The sequence below is a fragment of the Mauremys reevesii genome, linkage group 12 (genome assembly GCF_016161935.1).
Source record: "Mauremys reevesii isolate NIE-2019 linkage group 12, ASM1616193v1, whole genome shotgun sequence".
NCBI classification, from domain to species: domain Eukaryota; kingdom Metazoa; phylum Chordata; order Testudines; family Geoemydidae; genus Mauremys; species Mauremys reevesii.
Genome location: NC_052634.1, coordinates 43,007,885 through 43,023,976, shown reverse-complemented (window position 1 = coordinate 43,023,976; position 16,092 = coordinate 43,007,885). Strand labels below are relative to the sequence as shown.

Genomic DNA, 16,092 nt, shown 5'->3' with positions numbered 1-16,092 from the left:
CTTGTCTCGCTAATGCCTAGTAGGGTCAGGTTGTTGCTCCTCATCTCTGCTGCAACCTGCGCCGTCTTTCCTGACTCGTACATGGTCCTCACGTTCCATGTGCCGATGGTAATCCTCCTGGCTGCAAGAAGGGTGATCGGCTTAGTGGCTTCCTCGCGGCTTTCACCACCCAGTGTCATGCATCTTCGAGTTGAAGACCCTTCTTTTTCCAGGCTAAAAGTCTGTGTTAACTCTATTGTTGGCGTTTCTGTAGCAAGCTGATTTTTACAGGGTGGAGTTGCTAGCCCCACGCCCAACCCTCCTCCTTTACCCTGACTTGGGACAGGCAGATGGCCCCAAAGGACCTCTCTGGTGGAGTTGATTCTCTCTAGGATAGACAGAAATTCTTCAGCTAGACTCAGATTCCACAGGAATAGGAGAAGCGATTGTGTCTAACACCTGCCTTTTTCCGGACAACAGTGATGTCCAAGTTTTCCATGGACATTTCCCTTCCAGCCCCTCAGGCCCCATCCAACAATACAAGAAACTGAAATGCACAGAAAGTTTCTCACCATAGGATTCAGTGACCAGGCCGGGGGGAAAGTTTTGCCATTTGAAGATGTTTGAATTCCCTCCAACTTCTCTCATACAAATGCTAAATAGTTGGTGGTGTAATGTTACAGGAGAGGTTGAAATTAGGCTATTTTGTCAGATAGAAGACAGTGATTGTGTCAGGAGTGGGATGTGAATGGAGCCTAGAGCAACAAATGACAGTGTTAGGGGGCTTATTCCGTCACCCTCTTACTTCCCTGGTCCTTCTCGCATGACCAGAGAGCAGCAATACCCAAAGTCCAAAGGCGCAAACAATTCGATGTTTATTGGGGTGAACGTCCAGCAAGCAATGATTCCAGTTTCCTTCCTTAGTGTTCCCTTCCCAGCTCTGACACCACAAAGCCTTGCCTGTGTCCCTGTTTCTGTTCCCATTTCCCCCTGTAGTAAAACATGATCCCAATTCCCCCATCCCCAGTCCCTGTTCCCATTTCCCCCCCACCTTCCTGACTGACTGCAGACTATATAGTAAAACCTGAGTTCTGCTTAGCTATGCCTTAACCAATCATTTTACTGAAATGTAACTAACCAATCCTAATGTACTGTAACGTGATTATCTAACCAATTATATTCCACCACCTTCACTGGTTACACCCAACAAAATTAATTATACAGCAGACAGAAACAATCACAGACCCAGACAGAGACCATGCAAATAAACATACAAAACAATACAGAAGGGAGGATTTCACAACTACATCTATACAGACATAAGGGTTTTCCAGCTGTGTCTATTGATAAGTGAGTTCTTGCCAGACAGGATGATGCTACCAAACTAAGTTTCCCTTTCTCTGGAGGTGATGGAATATCAGGGCAGGATTGTATTCCTCACAGCCCAATAGCACCTTATTTCAATGTGACTAGTTGGGAATGTGGGGATGTGACCAGACACTTCCCAGCTCATGGCTGCCTTTGCTGCTTAGCCGAAGAACCAGGCCTCAGACTGTCACAGTGAGAGAAGGCCATTACACAGACAGACAGTGATTTTTTATTCTTTCTTTTATATCTTTATAACTAGCTAAGTGATAAAAATACACCTAAACTCTTAAAGTACAGGCCTTTGCAGACTGGCCTGAATCTCTGTATCCTAACAGTCCTTGAGGTCAGGCAGCCTCGGGGTAAGGGGGTGGGGACTCAGATCCTTCCACTGGCCAATTCCACCGGGGTCGTGTATAAACCAGGCAAGTTCCCCACAATAGCCAGACCAGATGTCCCCTTTACACTTGTGCTCTGTCCTCACTGCTTCTCTCTCTTCCTTCCCCCTGTCTCTGCTGCTCCCCCTCTGGGCTTTCTCAGCACCTGGCCCCACAGCACTTCCTGGCAGCCAGAGACTGTGTTCTAGGCCTGCTCCTGCAGATGTGGCCTCTCTCCTGCTTGCTAAGGAAAGGAAAGGAACCTTCCCAGGAAATGGCCACAGCTTCTGGGAATCCCTGTGTGGCTGGGAACAGAGTTTGGCTCCTGGCACACAAGGCAACTTAAAAGCTGAGCACCCAGACAGGGGCTTGAACCCTGGACCCTCAGATTAAGAGCCTGATGCTCTACCAACTGAGCTACCTGGGCTTGTTAGGAAACATCTTCACCATTCACCACAAGAGTGATTATCCCAGTGTGCAGGCAAGAGTGAGCAGGCAGGCAAAAGAGAGGCAAAAAAAGTCCCAGGAACCCCTCCTCTTTTTCTGCACAGCCACTGCCTGTCAGCAGGATTCCTCCTCCTCAGGGAGACTAAATCTCTGTGCCTAGACAGCTGGTCCATCCGCTGCACCTCAATCCCCCATGCCCGAGCCTCCCTGCCAAAGCCCTGCACCTGGCTCCATACAATTAAGTCTCACTTGTCGCTGGGAACTTAACTTCTTGTGCCCAGAGTGTCTCGGCCCCCTCAGCAGATGACCTGAGAAACATCAGCAGCCGCCCTGCATGCCGGTCTGTTGGTGGCCTTCAGTGGGGTTCAGCACAGCAGGGAGCAGGCTGGCCCTGTGGCTGTCTGCTGGCCACACATAGGCATGGTCCTCTCCTCCTCTTGCCCTGGCCTCTGTGGCTTTTAAGCCTTCCCTTGGAGCTGTCAGCAGCAGCCGCCTCTGCTCTAGGTGCCCAGAGGAGGACAGGTGCTGGGCGCCCACCTGCCCAGCCCTGCTTCCTTCAAGCACAGTGGCAAGTGCCAGACTTGTGGGCACCAGGTGAAGCCGTGAGAATCCCAACCCTCAGGTGTCAGTTCTAGAGCCCTGACCCATCCAGCAGGAGGGGAAAAAAATGCTCTTGCAGAGCTGGAGACAGGGAAGTGGAGCAGTGTGAGCTCCAGGGCTTTATCACAAAGTCCCACTGAGATTTGAACTCAGATTGCAGGATTCAGAGTCCTGAGTGCTGCCCATTACACCATGGCACCAGCTCATGCTGCCTTCTCTGGCCATCAGTGACCCTCATGGGGCCGGCTCATGTAAGGGACTGTTGGCCCCTTACTAAAGCTTAGTGGGGTTTTGGTTGGCTAGTTCCCAGTCCCAGTAGAAGGGGAAAGGGCCAATGGGAAATCAGGACCCTGAGACTGACAGTCCCCTGGGCAATGGGAAGAGGCCAAAGCTCCAAGTTAGCCACACTGACAGGCCAGGCAGTGTAATGAGGGAGTCACCAGGCCAGGGGGTCCCATCCTCCGTGGGAGCTGGAACTGCCTGGGGCAGAGCTAAGGAGAGAGCAGGAGCCCGAGAAGAGCCGGGGAGCAGAGCTGCGCAGGTGTAGTGCCAGAAACTGCTCCCTGTAGGATTTTGCTACCTGCAGCAGTTACTGAGACCTGAGGTTGTTCTTATTTGCTGACTTGTCCTAATTGGCTAAAACTTGACAGTGGTTTCTCTAGCAAAGGCCAGTCCCTGGCCCCTTGGTCCAGACATCCTAAAAGCATAAAGGCTTCGTCCTCCCAACGACCCTGCCTGGTGTCCATCTGTATCTATTACCTCTTAATACCGAATTGTAAAAAAATAGAGTGAGGTCATTTAAGCATCATTTATTTTGCAGCTTCATTTACTGCGCTAACAATGTAGCATCCTGACACCGATACTTCTGCCCACGTGCCCTGTGGGTTGGATTCATTTTAGTGGGACGTGGGACATGTGGAGGATAATTTAAACTCTTAATTTCCTTCGGGTTTCCCTTTAATATACTTCTCTGCTGGTGCGATTTCTGACCATTGCACGTCTATTGTATTTATTACAATAGCACAAGTAAGTCACATAAGTGACATAGTCTAAGGGCTTGGCTACACTTGCAAGTTAGAGCCCATTAAAGCAGCCCCGGGTGCCCTAACTCCTGAGGTGTCCACACTCGCAAGGCACATGGAGCACCTGGGCTGTGCAGCTGGAGCGCTCCTGGTAATCCACCTCCATGGGAAGCATAAAGCTTGCTGAGCCCTGCTGAAATACCCGGGCATCAGTGTGGACGACGTGTTGCATCACTGCACTGTGTTTGGCCTCGGGAAATGTCCCATAAACCCCTGAAGTCAAGTGCCCACTCTGGTCATTGTTTTGAAATCGGCTGCAGGCATGCGGATATCCCCTTTCAAAGCTCCGTTTCTGACAGCCGGCTGCTTATCTGCTCTGGGACAAAGCAACCATTAGTGTGGAATGCTGCTGCTGTTGTGAGTGTGTATGAGGGGAGGTAGGGGTCTGCTGCTGTTCGAACACACAAGACAGCATGCTGACACACTCTCAGCCCCCCAAACACACTGTCACTCCCCCCCACGTACACACAACACACTCCCTGTCACACTCCACCCCCGTCCCCCATTTGAAAAGCACGTTGCAGTCACTTGCACACTGGGCTAGTTACCACAGTGCACTGCTCTCTGTGGCATTGCCAGAGCTGCTAATGTGGCCACTCCAGTGCGCTTGCAGCTGTCAGTGTGAACACACGGCAGCGGTTTCCCTGCTGTGGTTTAACTCCCAGCGCTCTACATCTGCAAGTGTAGCCAAGCCCTAAATTTCCCAAACCAACCGAACTCAGTAACTGCCCTCCACCACCACATGCAGGGAGTAAGGGCACCGTGGAGCACATGCCGCACTTACTGGCACAGCCTTGTGCATGCTGGGGTGGCCACCTCCCCATTGATGAGACCTGGTCCCACCATCTCCGAGGAGCTCCAGTCTGCCCTGCTGCCATCCCTGTCTGTGTTGTCTTCTCTAGCAGTTGACTGGAAGGTGAGCATTGGCCGCATGCCATGTAGCCGTGTTGTCTCGAAGGGTGAAAGCAGGAGGAATGGTGCCTTCATAGCCCACCCAATATTCCATAACATAGTTAAGGAAAAAAATTTCTCAATGAATTCTCAGTAAAAGATCAGAAGCAGCCAGTGTCCGCATCAGTCTACGAGCATTGGTATTTTCTTGAAATTTGTCAGACCAACCTATCTAACACCTAACACACATTTGAAGTTCTTCTTTTCACACTGCTGCTCATTCTCAGGTTCTGCTTTGTCTCCAGACAGATCCATTCTCTTTCAGGATAGCCTTGCTCTTTCTGTCTGTTTCACTCACTGAGGTGTCGGAGTAAACACTCCCCTTCCTTCTATTCTCAGACAAACACTAGTATTAAGTGTTTGCTACTGATGGGTCTAGAAAGGATTTGTCAAGTGGAAGATGCTGTTTCGGGGGGATTGCTCCCAAGAACCAGTACTTTGGGTTCAAACGTCTCCCAGCTTCCTTGGGGAAAATAACACCAAGGCTTTGTTGCAATATACAAGAAGGAAGGAGTTTTTCCACCCCAGATGGGACTTGAACCCACAATTTCTGGCTTAGGAAGCCAATGCCTTATCCATTAGGCCACTGGGGGCCTGAAGAGCAGCAAAAAGAGGGATGGAAATTCCCTCTCATGATTGCACATTCCTCACATTCATTCAGAAGCCAAATACCCATTTAATGGCCTTACAGAAACGTCTGCATCCCCTGGCAGCGAGGCAACTGGGCAGGTCGCTGACAGAGCTGAGCACCACCTTTCTGTCAGCCATCTTTAGAGAAGAACCCCACCCTAGAGTCACCCCTCCCTCCTTCAGCACCTCCACGGCTGTGGCTCTGAGCGGCAGTAGGATGATTAGGGGGCGAATCCGGGGCTGGAAGGGGGGTAAGGTCGGCCTGTAAGGAGTGACCAGGTGGGGCAGACCCAGGGGGAGGCTGTGGGCTGCTGGTCGGTTGTTGGGATCCGAGCTCTAGATCAAAGCTGCACAGTGACCTGACACCCAGGGCTATAAGGCCGACATAGTGACCCCCTTACGGGCCTCGGTGACCCCCAAACCCTTGTTACTAAGGGCATTGAGGAGTCTCTGTCCCTTAATAACTTCTGGGAGCTCCCCAGCAGGCTGCAGGCGTCAGCCGCCTCCTGCCGCACAGGTTAGACTCTTGGCGCTGAGCCAGCCACCCCCTCGCTTGCAGGCCCAGTGTAAGAAGCAGGAGGCCTGGTGCTGGCAGAAGAGGGTTTTGATTGATCGATCTCTGTGTGATGGGCACAGGACGCTTCCACTCAGTAGCATGGCTGGGGGGGAGCAGGGGGAGCAGCTAAGGGCGCCGGGTTCCTCCGGTGGGGGTGTGGAGCAGCCGTTCGTTTTCCTGTTCGCACTCCTCTGCGGTGTGAAAATCGGGGAGGGGAGGCAGAAGCCCCACTTCCCTCCCAAAATGACGCCCAGTGGGGGAAGCCAGGACAACAGGGTGGGGCGGCAAGTGGTGGCCAGACTCTCACCGCCAGGGTCTAGTCTAGCTCAGGGTCCAGCTCAACTTCCTCCCCGTGCCACTGGCCCCCAGTCCCCTTCCACCACCAGGTCGACCCCGGCACTAGGGAAGGAACAGGGTGAGGCAGCAAGTCAAGCTGAGCAAGGCAGGCAAAAGCGAGTCTTGTCTTCATGGGCCGCTCCCAATGACGTCCTTTTTGTGTGCAACTGCTGCAAAAATATCTCGGGCCGAGAAGCAACAGGCCAAAATACTGCCACACAGCTGCCAAAGTAGCTCAGTTGGGAGAGCGTTAGACTGAAGATCTAAAGGTTCCTCATTCAATCCCAGGCTTTGGCAGGCCCTGTCATCCCTCTTTGCACAGTGGTGGCTTGTTTTCTGGGAGCACAGTGGTCCCTGCACCCAAGGTGAGTCCCTGAGCTTGGGCTCTGCAGTAGGAAAAGATATTGTGGGCTGCTGGCCTGACATTTAACAATGAGGGACAGGAGCTGTCTCTCCTAAGTGAGTTATTGGTGGACCCAATATGGCAGGAAGAGAGTGCTAGAGGGGGTGCTGGGCAGTGACGGGCAGGTATAGAGGATGAAAACTCTTCTGTGCAGCTGAGGGAGGGCAGTACCAGGGAAGGGGCATGTGTGAAAGTGGCCCTGTGGAAGGGAGTTGGGGGCCCAGGAGGACGCACTTGATGATCAGTGTCTTGGAGCAGCTGGGCTTGGCCATGGTGGGTGTTCAGGAAATGCACATTAACAACTCTAGGGTAGCTTGATGGGCAGAGGGTGATTGGAGGAAGGGCCCATCTCTCTGGTCCTCCAGGCCAGGGAAGAATGATGGGGTTGGAGTCTTGTTCTTCACATTCGCGGTGCGAGTACAGAAGGTGGTGGAGCTCGGACCAGGTGGCTTTGTGCTCCATGGCACTGGTTATGGCTATATTAGTGTGTATGGTCCCCAGTTAAGGTGTAAAAGGAAAGTTCTATGAAGGAACTGGCTCCCTTCTTCTAGACCGCACGGTGTTTGGTGTTGGGGGGGATTTCAATTGTTGCACCGGCCTGAGGACTGCTGGTCCTGTTTTCCCGACCATCAGAGGAAACTCTTCTACGATGAGCACTACCTGGTGCAGGTCTGTAGCAAGGTCGGCTTAGAGGACGTGTTTCTGCACAGTGAACCAGTGGAGGGTGGGCAGTAGCCTCCTATTCCTCTGACCTGAGCTCACACCAGCCACAGAGGGGATACACCTTTCTGCGGGGACAGGCCAGGAGTCGCATTGACCGGATTTCCGTGAAGAAGAGCACGTCAACAGCCCAGGGCAGGGTGGTGCCAATGGACTGTTCAGATCACACAGCTCTCACCGTGTGCTCAAGGTGGGCAATTCCCTGACCCAGGGCAGAGGATATTGGAAGCTGAACATCCAGAGCTTGCAAGATAAAGGAGCAGGGGGACGAGGCCTGGCGGTGCTGGCAGAACGGGAAAGCATGAGAGGGTCCTACAGCAACCAGGGGGATTGGTGGGAGTCGGTGAGGGAGGAGTTGGCGGCTTTGTTCCGGCGGCTGGGGAAACATCACAACATTAAAGAAACCAACAGTGCCAAGTCCTGCAGTGTCACCTGTGGGATTTCCACAAAACCATCCAGGCAGGGGAGCCAGTCAGCGTGTGACTGTACGATCGGATCAAGCAACAGCTGCCCGAGTTCCAGGAGATGAGGCTGCAGCTGGCTGATATGAGCGGGAGCACTGAGGGAAGGGAGGAGCAGACTCCCCTGACATTTTTGCAGCCTGCAGGGAATGGAGACAAAGCAGGGGGATGCAGGGACTCAGGGCAGGACCCGTGGATCCGGTAGTGCAGGACCACGGTCACTGAAGGAGGAGAGAGAGTCCTGTGAGAGGAAGCTGATGGTGGGAAGCAATAAGTTGAGTGCAAACCAGCCAGCCGAGAGTCACAGGGGTCTAGAAAATGAAACAGCAGCAGGTCCCATGGTGTAATGGGCAGCACTCAAGACTTTGAATCCTGGAATCTGAGTTCAAATCTCAGTGGGACCTCAAGGGGATACATTGCTTTGCTACAAAGCACTGGAGCTCAATGTGTTTGGCTACCTTCTCTCAGGTACAGAGTGAGGTTTTTCCCTCCTGCTGGGTGACTGATCTCCACTGGAGATAAGTCTTTGGGCTGGCGGCTATAGGTTGGGGTCCTAGAACTTAACAGTCTGGCTAGAGATTCCTGTGGATTGATCATATGGTTGCTTCTTGCTGCTTCACCTGATGCCCACAACTTTGGTCCCTGTAGCTGCCACACTCTTCCTCTTGTCCACATGGCATTTAGAGGAAGGAGGGCCAGGGCCAGGCTTCACAGTCAGGGCTAGGCAGGAGGGAGGCAGAGTCCCAGGCTGGAGCCCAGCACCTCTCCTCCTCTGCCAAAGTAGCTCAGTTGGGAGAGTGTTAGACTGAAGATCCCAGGTTTTGGCAGGCCCTTTCATCCCTCTTTGTACAGTGATAACTTGTGTTCTGGGAGCACAGTGGTGCCTGTACCCCAAGGTGAGTCCTTGGGCTTTGCAATAGGGAGGAAAAAAAAAACCTGTGGGCTTCTGCCCCTAGTTGCCTGGCCTGACCTTTAACAATGAGGGACAGGAGCTGTCTCTCCTACATGAGTTGTTGGTGGACCCAATATGACAGGAAGAGAGTGAGGCAGGGTGACCTTCAGGAATGGTGCCAGAGGGGGTGCTGGGCAGTGACAGGCAGGAATAGGGGATGAAAACTCCTCTGTGCAGCTGAGTGAGGGTGGAGCCCTCCCATGTTTAAAAGCCCTGGGGTGTTGTCCCGCCCTGTTCAGGCACCCCTGGGGCCCTGCACTTCACACAGCTCTCCCTGATTTCAGCTGTTAGTGAGGGAGCCTCACTGCTAGCGCAGACTGGGCAGTTTCTTCCATGAGAGACACTGTCCCAAAGCAGGACTAATGCTTAGAGCCGGTTATCAGTGATTTCAGATCTGTTGGGCTGCAGCAAGACTCTCCATTGAGTCTTAACCAGCTCTGTTATTACACAGGGAAGAACAAAAGGGTGAAATGGGGCCTGGAACCCTTAAGAAGAATCCACCCCACCAAGTACAACACTTGTCGCTACCTGCTCCCAGCCCCACTGAGAATGTTTTGGGGTCACTCCTTCCCTGTATCAAGCTAGGGGGGGTCTCAGAGAACACTAATTAACAGGTGCTCCAGTGGCGCAATTGGTTAGCGCACAGTACTTATAGGGCAGTGCTGATAGGAGCTATGCTGAGGTTGTGAGTTCAAGCCTCACCTGGAGCACTGGTTTTCATTAGCCAAGTGGGGTCACCCCCTCATTTGGCCTGTGGAATGTAGAATTCCAGCCCTGGGGACCCTCAGGAGGGCTAATAAAATGCCCCTTCACTTATTACCTCCTCTCCAGGTCAGAATCTACCATCCTTTCTCCCCCCCAGCCCCTGTGCCAGGATCCCTCAAGCAGAGCCTGGAGTCCTGCCCCTGGCGTCTGTACTATTGACAAAGACTAAGTGACAGGGACAAAACACTCAAATCCCGCCTGGTGCGGGGAGCCAGGTTTGCTCTTCAAATTCTGTCGTTGGTACATTTCCAGGTCTGGGAATGTCCCACAACAGCATTTAATGGGAAGCTGCCTGCAGAACAGTTACACTGCACAGAGCTCCTGTGGACGAGGGGTGGGAATTAGTAACATTTTGAGGATCGTTTGGGAAACGAGCCTTTGCTGACAAGGTTTGTCTCTGTTCATATTTCACCTTCAGGTGTTATGTTGAGGGATCTTTAGTGTATTTTCGTGAGGCTGTTTCTTTGTTAGCATGTGCAGTAAATTGGAGAGTTCTCCACTGTTGACAGAACTGCACTTGAACTTTCTCCGTGTCATCATGGAGGGGTGGGGAAAAAGCAAAGCTGAAGTGACAAATGAGGACTTTAGGAAATGGTCATTTGTCTTAAATTCTCCAATAAATCTGAGCTACGTCCTATCGAACTGAACTAATATCCAATTGGGTGAGCAAACAGCCTTCAGGAAAGAGAGAAACCCACATCACAGAGAGACAGAATACATGACAATGAAAATATCAAGAGACATTCCAGAGCAGGTTACATCTGATTATTTAGAATCAGGACAAGAGATTCTCCCATCACATTCTCCTCTGGTCCATTCAAAGCAGCTTCACTCAGCACTCTCTCAATAGTCAGTTATGTTATTTACAAAATTGTAAGTATCCCAGCATCCCATAATGGGGGTGTAGTGAGGCGGCCTGGTTCCCGGCCGCTCCTGAGAGGGAGGAGCCAGAACAGCTGCCACAGTGGGCGGAGCCACGGCCGCCTGTCCCCATCCCCCGGAAGTCAAGGGGCAGGACAGGAAGTATAAAAGCCCCGGCCCAGCGCTCAGTTGCAGCCCGGCGGCCGGGGAGGACAGATGCTCCTGACCGAGCTCCTGCTGGACCGAGCCCGCCCCGAGCCCGGTATCCTGAAATGGACTGGCTGAGCCTTCCCCGAGCCCGGTATCCTGAAGTGGACTGGCCGAGCCTTCCCCGAGCCCGGTACCCCGAGGAGCTACCCGAGCGTAACCCCGACCCGAGTCCTGAGGAGCAGCCCGAGCTAGCCGGCTCTCAGCACGGCGAGGAGCCCATGGTGTGGGACCCAGCGCCGGACACCAGTACTGAGCAGGTACCCACGGAGGGGGAAATGGAAAGTAGCCCGGGGGTAGCTGACCCCAGTCTGGCTACAGTAGACTGTGAGCCGATGTCGGTGTGTTGCGGTCAGGACCCCACCGACACAGCAGCAGACTAACTGCCGCTGTTAGGGCCCCGAGCTGGGACACAGTGGAGTGGGTGGGCCTGTGTCCCCCCTGCCACCCCACTCATGGGTGGCAGTCTCCCCCTCACCCCAGCGCTCAGACAGAAGTCTGGACTTACCGGCTGGTTGCTCAGCTCCTGCCAAGGACCTGAGCCCTGAACTATTGCTGTTGCTCAGCTCCTGCCAAGGACCAGAGCCCTGAACTATTGGTGTAGCTCAGCTCCTGCCAAGGACCTGAGCCCTGAACTATTGGTGTAGCTCAGCTCCTGCCCAAGGATCTGAGCCTAGAACTGCTGATTTGCTGCCCCGCACTGATTGAGGGCCTGGGCTTAAATTACTGACTGTGTGTGCTCAGCCCCTGCCTGAGGGTCTGAGCCTAGAACTGCTGTTTGCTGCCCCGCCCCGACTGAGGGGCTGGGCTTCGTTGACTGTTTGTTTTTCCTCAGCCCTGCCTGAGGGTCTGAGCCCTTGGACCTTTGGAGACTGAACTGGGGATTTAGGCCGTGTAGTGAGGCAGCCTGGTTCCCGGCCGCTCCTGAGAGGGCCGAGCCCCCTACACCGGACGCTTACAGGGGGACAAAATAGTCCTCTTGCCAGAAGTGGCTTTACCAATAGATGAAACCTGGAATTTAAACGCCAAATAATCACACTATGTTTGGGATCCATTTAAATTCCCCTTCCAGGTCTTTGACACTTTCAGCTCCAGTCATAGCGACTCTGATATAGGAGGAAAGAAATCAAAACACCATCTCCAAGCACAGACAGCTGAGAACTCTTCCTCATATGACATTTTGAGAAGTGGAGGGATAGAATGTGATGAAAATAAACCCTGCACAGAGAAGCCAAAATGTAACAGTTGTGGAGTGGTGAGGAAGGAGGGAATCTCTGAACCACCCCTTCTCCTTCCAGTGTCACAGAGGCTGAAATGACACTTTTTTCTCCTGCTCCTCTTTATTTAACTATAATATGAAAAATTCCCAATGTAACTGCTCTTCAGCACAACCCAGAGCAACGTGAGAACAACTGGCAAAGATACAATCTGTATCACTGGCGACTCTAACAATAACTTTGCAATAGGAGGAATGGTATAAATGTGACGCTCCCTGGTTCCTCATAGGAAGGGCACACTCCAGTTACTTGTGGGATAATTGAGTTGATAGAAAGGACAAATGGACCCACCTCAAAATAAGGCAAACTACAAAAGGCATAAATGGGCCACTCATCTGGCCAAGCTGAGGGATAACGGTGCTGCAAACAGTTCAAACAGATTTAAAAAGTTATTATGTGGGAATCAGGAAAAGTATTAAAGAAAAAAAATTGATAGCCCTAGAGGTTTTTATGGTGTTCATTGCCCTTGCAGATTCTCTGATGGCTAATATGGGCTGAGTGCCAAGAGGAGGTTTTCCCACATTCTCTGCATTCATAGGGCCTTTCCCCTGGTGTGGATTCTCTGATGTTGAGAAAGGGCTGAGCTGCTAGGGAAGCATTTTCCACACTCACTGCATTCATAGGGCCTCTCCCCTGTGTGGATCCTCTGATGTCTAGAAAGGTCTGAGCTGCGTTTGAAGGTTTTCCCACACTCACTGCATATGTAGGGCCTCTCCCCCGTGTGGATTCTCTGATGTTTAGAAAGGTCTGAGCTGCGTTTGAAGGTTTTCCCACACTCACTGCATACGTAGGGCCTGTCCCCTGTGTGGATTCTCTGATGTTTAGAAAGGTCTGATCTGCAATTGAAGGTTTTCCCACACTCACGGCATTCGTAGGGCCTGTTCCCTGTATGGATTCTCTGATGAACAGAAAGGGCTGATCTTTGAGTGAAGCTTTTCCCACACTCATGGCATTCGTAGGGCCTCTTCGCTGTGTGGATTCTCTGATGAACAGAAAGGGCTGATCTGTGAGTGAAGCTTTTCCCACACTCACGGCATTCGTAGGGCCTGTCCCCTGTGTGGATTCTCTGATGGGCAAGAAGGGCTGATTTTTGAGTGAAGCTTTTCCCACATTCTCTGCATTCATAGGGCCTTTCCCCTGTGTGGATTCTCTGATGTTCAGAAAGGTCTGATCGGCGATTGAAGGTTTTCCCACACTCACGGCATTCATAGGGCCTGTCCCCTGTGTGGATTCTCTGATGAACAGAAAGGGCTGATCTGTGAGTGAAGCTTTTCCCACACTCACGGCATTCATAGGGCCTTTCCCCCGTGTGGATTCTCTGATGAACAGAAAGGGTTGATCTTTGAGTGAAGGTTTTCCCACACTCACGGCATTTGTAGGGCCTGTCCCCTGTGTGGATTCTCTGATGAACAGAAAGGGCTGATCTGTGAGTGAAGCTTTTCCCACACTCACGGCATTCGTAGGGCCTGTCCCCTGTGTGGATTCTCTGATGATCAAGAAGGGCTGAGTAGTCACATAAGTTTTTTCCACACTCTGTGCATGTATTTTTTCTCTTTCCAATGATGATTTCCTGCTTTGTTGCGGTTTCCTTGAGGTCCTTCTGAGTTCCCTGAGAGGAAATACGTTTACCCATTTTCACCCCCAGCTGGTTTCCTTGTTCTCTTTCTGGTCTGTGCTGAATCTCACAGGATTTTTCCTCCTCATGACTCCTGGACACATGGCTTTTTGATCTTTGCAATAATGCTCTGTGTTTATCTGCTTGCTGAACATTTTTCTGCTGAGAATTTTGCTCCTCTTTCTCACATGCCATTGCATCACCTGCTGTGATAGAGACAGAAACCTCAAACAGGGATGAAAAGTGAAAAGCCAAAACAAACTAAGTGCTGGAGGGAGGACAAATAAAAATCACAAACTGAACTCCCCCATACTCTTCCCCAAAACAGGAGAGAGGAGGGGATCAATCTGGCTTTCAAATGCCATCCAAATACGCAGGGGGAAGGGAGGAAGCTACTGCCTGGTGTCTGCTAGAATCTACGGGAAGCCATGAGCTATAGTTACCCTGAGGATATGACCCCTGCCAGCAACAATAATGAACTGAGAGACCTCTCAAGGGCTTTGTAGGGCATCCCAGATGTTTCCTTCAGGCACTTGCACACTCAGAGTTGGTTTAATGTTTCCTCACCTCTGCAGGGAGATCTCGGGGTCTGTTTTCCTTCTGAACCCTGCAGGTCTGAGACCCATGACTCTTCCCCTTGTTCCAGCTGGGAGATCACATCAGGTTTGGAAAACGGAAACCCTGCTCAGATGAAAGAAAACAAAGGAGTTCCGTTGATTTCATAAAACTTTCTCATAAAAAACATTCTATTAATTTAACTTTAATACTTAGTGTGACCCGGTGTGCCTGGGCTAGTCCTCACTGAAAATGCCAAGACCATGGTAGGCTGAAAAAGGGAGAGCAGAGGCTCCCCAAACTGGTGGTTAACACAGAAGTTAAACTCACCGACCAGTCACAAACTGTGCTTCTGATCCCCCACACTGGCTATCGAGAAACTGAAAAAAGAAATCACACGGCCCCCTTTATTGCATCCCAGTTCTCTGGCTCCCAATCAGCACCTAGGTCCAGCACAGTGAGAGGTTATTTAAAAACCCGGCTCACATAAACAAAGTGTTCTTCTGACCCCAGAGTCAGCCACATTACCAGGTCAGTATAGGTTTGGATCTTACTCAAAATACTACGATGCCAGCCAATCACTGACATCTAAACTAAAGGTTTATAAGCAAGAAAGCATCTGAACTAAACGTTTATTATGAAAGAAAGAAAGAAAAAGGGAGTTGTTAAATGGGAAAACAGTCAGACACATTCAGAAATCTATACATCTGGTTCTTAGCAGTATTGGTGAGTTTCTGGCTTGAAAGGCTCTCTGGTAAACGTCCACATTATTCAGTCCTTTGTTCAAGCCTTCAGTTTGTAGAGAAGTTGCTCCAGAGGTAGGAAAAGGGATTGAAGACAAAATGGAGATGATGCAGCTGCCCTTTATATTCCTTTTGCCAAGTGGCTTCTAATTCCTGTGTCCCAAACACAAGCTTCACAGCACATGGCATGGAAAAGCCTTGGAGTTCTCAGTACACAGTGTGATACAGCGTGGCCAGAGGGTAGCAGGAGAGGGTTAGAAGGGAGCCTTATTCCCTGTAGAGGGAAGAAAGTTTGCTATAGATTAACTAGAGCACCTGAAGCCAATTAGAGCACCTGCAGTCAGTCACCTGATAAAGACCCTTGCTCCAATCAGACAGGGAAGGTGTTGGAGCAGAGAACAGTTTGGAGGGAAGCAGAGGAAAGTTTGGAGAAGTGCTGCAGTGGGCTAAGAAGTCCAAGACCCTAGGTAAGGGGCACCTGGCTTGTAGAGAGGGAGGGCAGGAAGCCCCCACAAGCTGAAGGGTAGGAGCGGGAAGTAGCCCAGGGGAAGGAACCATCAGTTCATGTGGTTCACCACTATCCTCAGGGCCCCTGGGCTGGGACCTGGAGTAGAGGGCGGGCCCATGTCCCTCCCTCTCCACTCCCCTCCTCTAGGACACTAGTGGGGCAGTTAATATTCCAATTCAGGGGCAAGAAATGGTGCCCTGAACCCTGCCCCTCCCCAAAGAAGAGAAAGCACAAGACCGATCATAATAGTGACGGCAATTTGCCACAACAGGCATAACCCTGCATGTCTTGCTGACTCAATAGGTGTATCCCCTTAATCCTTTCCATGGGTTCATTGTATGGCTGATGACCCTGGCTGGGCCATCGAACAGGCTGGGCAGCGCTGATGCCAATATGTCTGGGGGTGTCACTCAGAAACACTACACAAGTCTGGAAAACAGATATACCCTACATATCTGTAACTCACAATACAAAGATAGAAACAAGATTATCATACTTGGAAACTCATAACATTTTCACTGACTCCTTACATGGTATATATAGCACGATTCATTGCAATTTCATCATATTGGTATTGTGATACAGCATGGCCAGAGGGCAGCAGGAGAGTGTTAGCAGGGAGCCTTATTCCCTGCAAGGGGAGGAAGGTTTGGAACAGGACTAGAGGACCTGAAGCCAATTAGAGCACCAGCAGTCAGTCAG

The 16,092-nt window shown here is 51.4% G+C and overlaps 3 non-coding genes across 3 annotated transcripts; 2 read left to right on the top strand and 1 right to left on the bottom strand.

Annotated features, from left to right (window-relative positions):
• Positions 1-2,075: 2,075 nt before the first annotated feature.
• TRNAK-CUU lies at positions 2,076-2,148 on the bottom strand. Its single transcript has one exon. It is a non-coding gene; the product is annotated as a tRNA-Lys (tRNA).
• A 6,091-nt stretch (positions 2,149-8,239) lies between these two features.
• TRNAQ-UUG lies at positions 8,240-8,311 on the top strand. The gene has a single exon. It is a non-coding gene; the product is annotated as a tRNA-Gln (tRNA).
• Positions 8,312-9,475: 1,164 nt separating this feature from the next.
• Positions 9,476-9,569, top strand: TRNAI-UAU. The gene is made up of 2 exons: positions 9,476-9,513; positions 9,534-9,569. It is a non-coding gene; the product is annotated as a tRNA-Ile (tRNA).
• Positions 9,570-16,092: the final 6,523 nt, after the last annotated feature.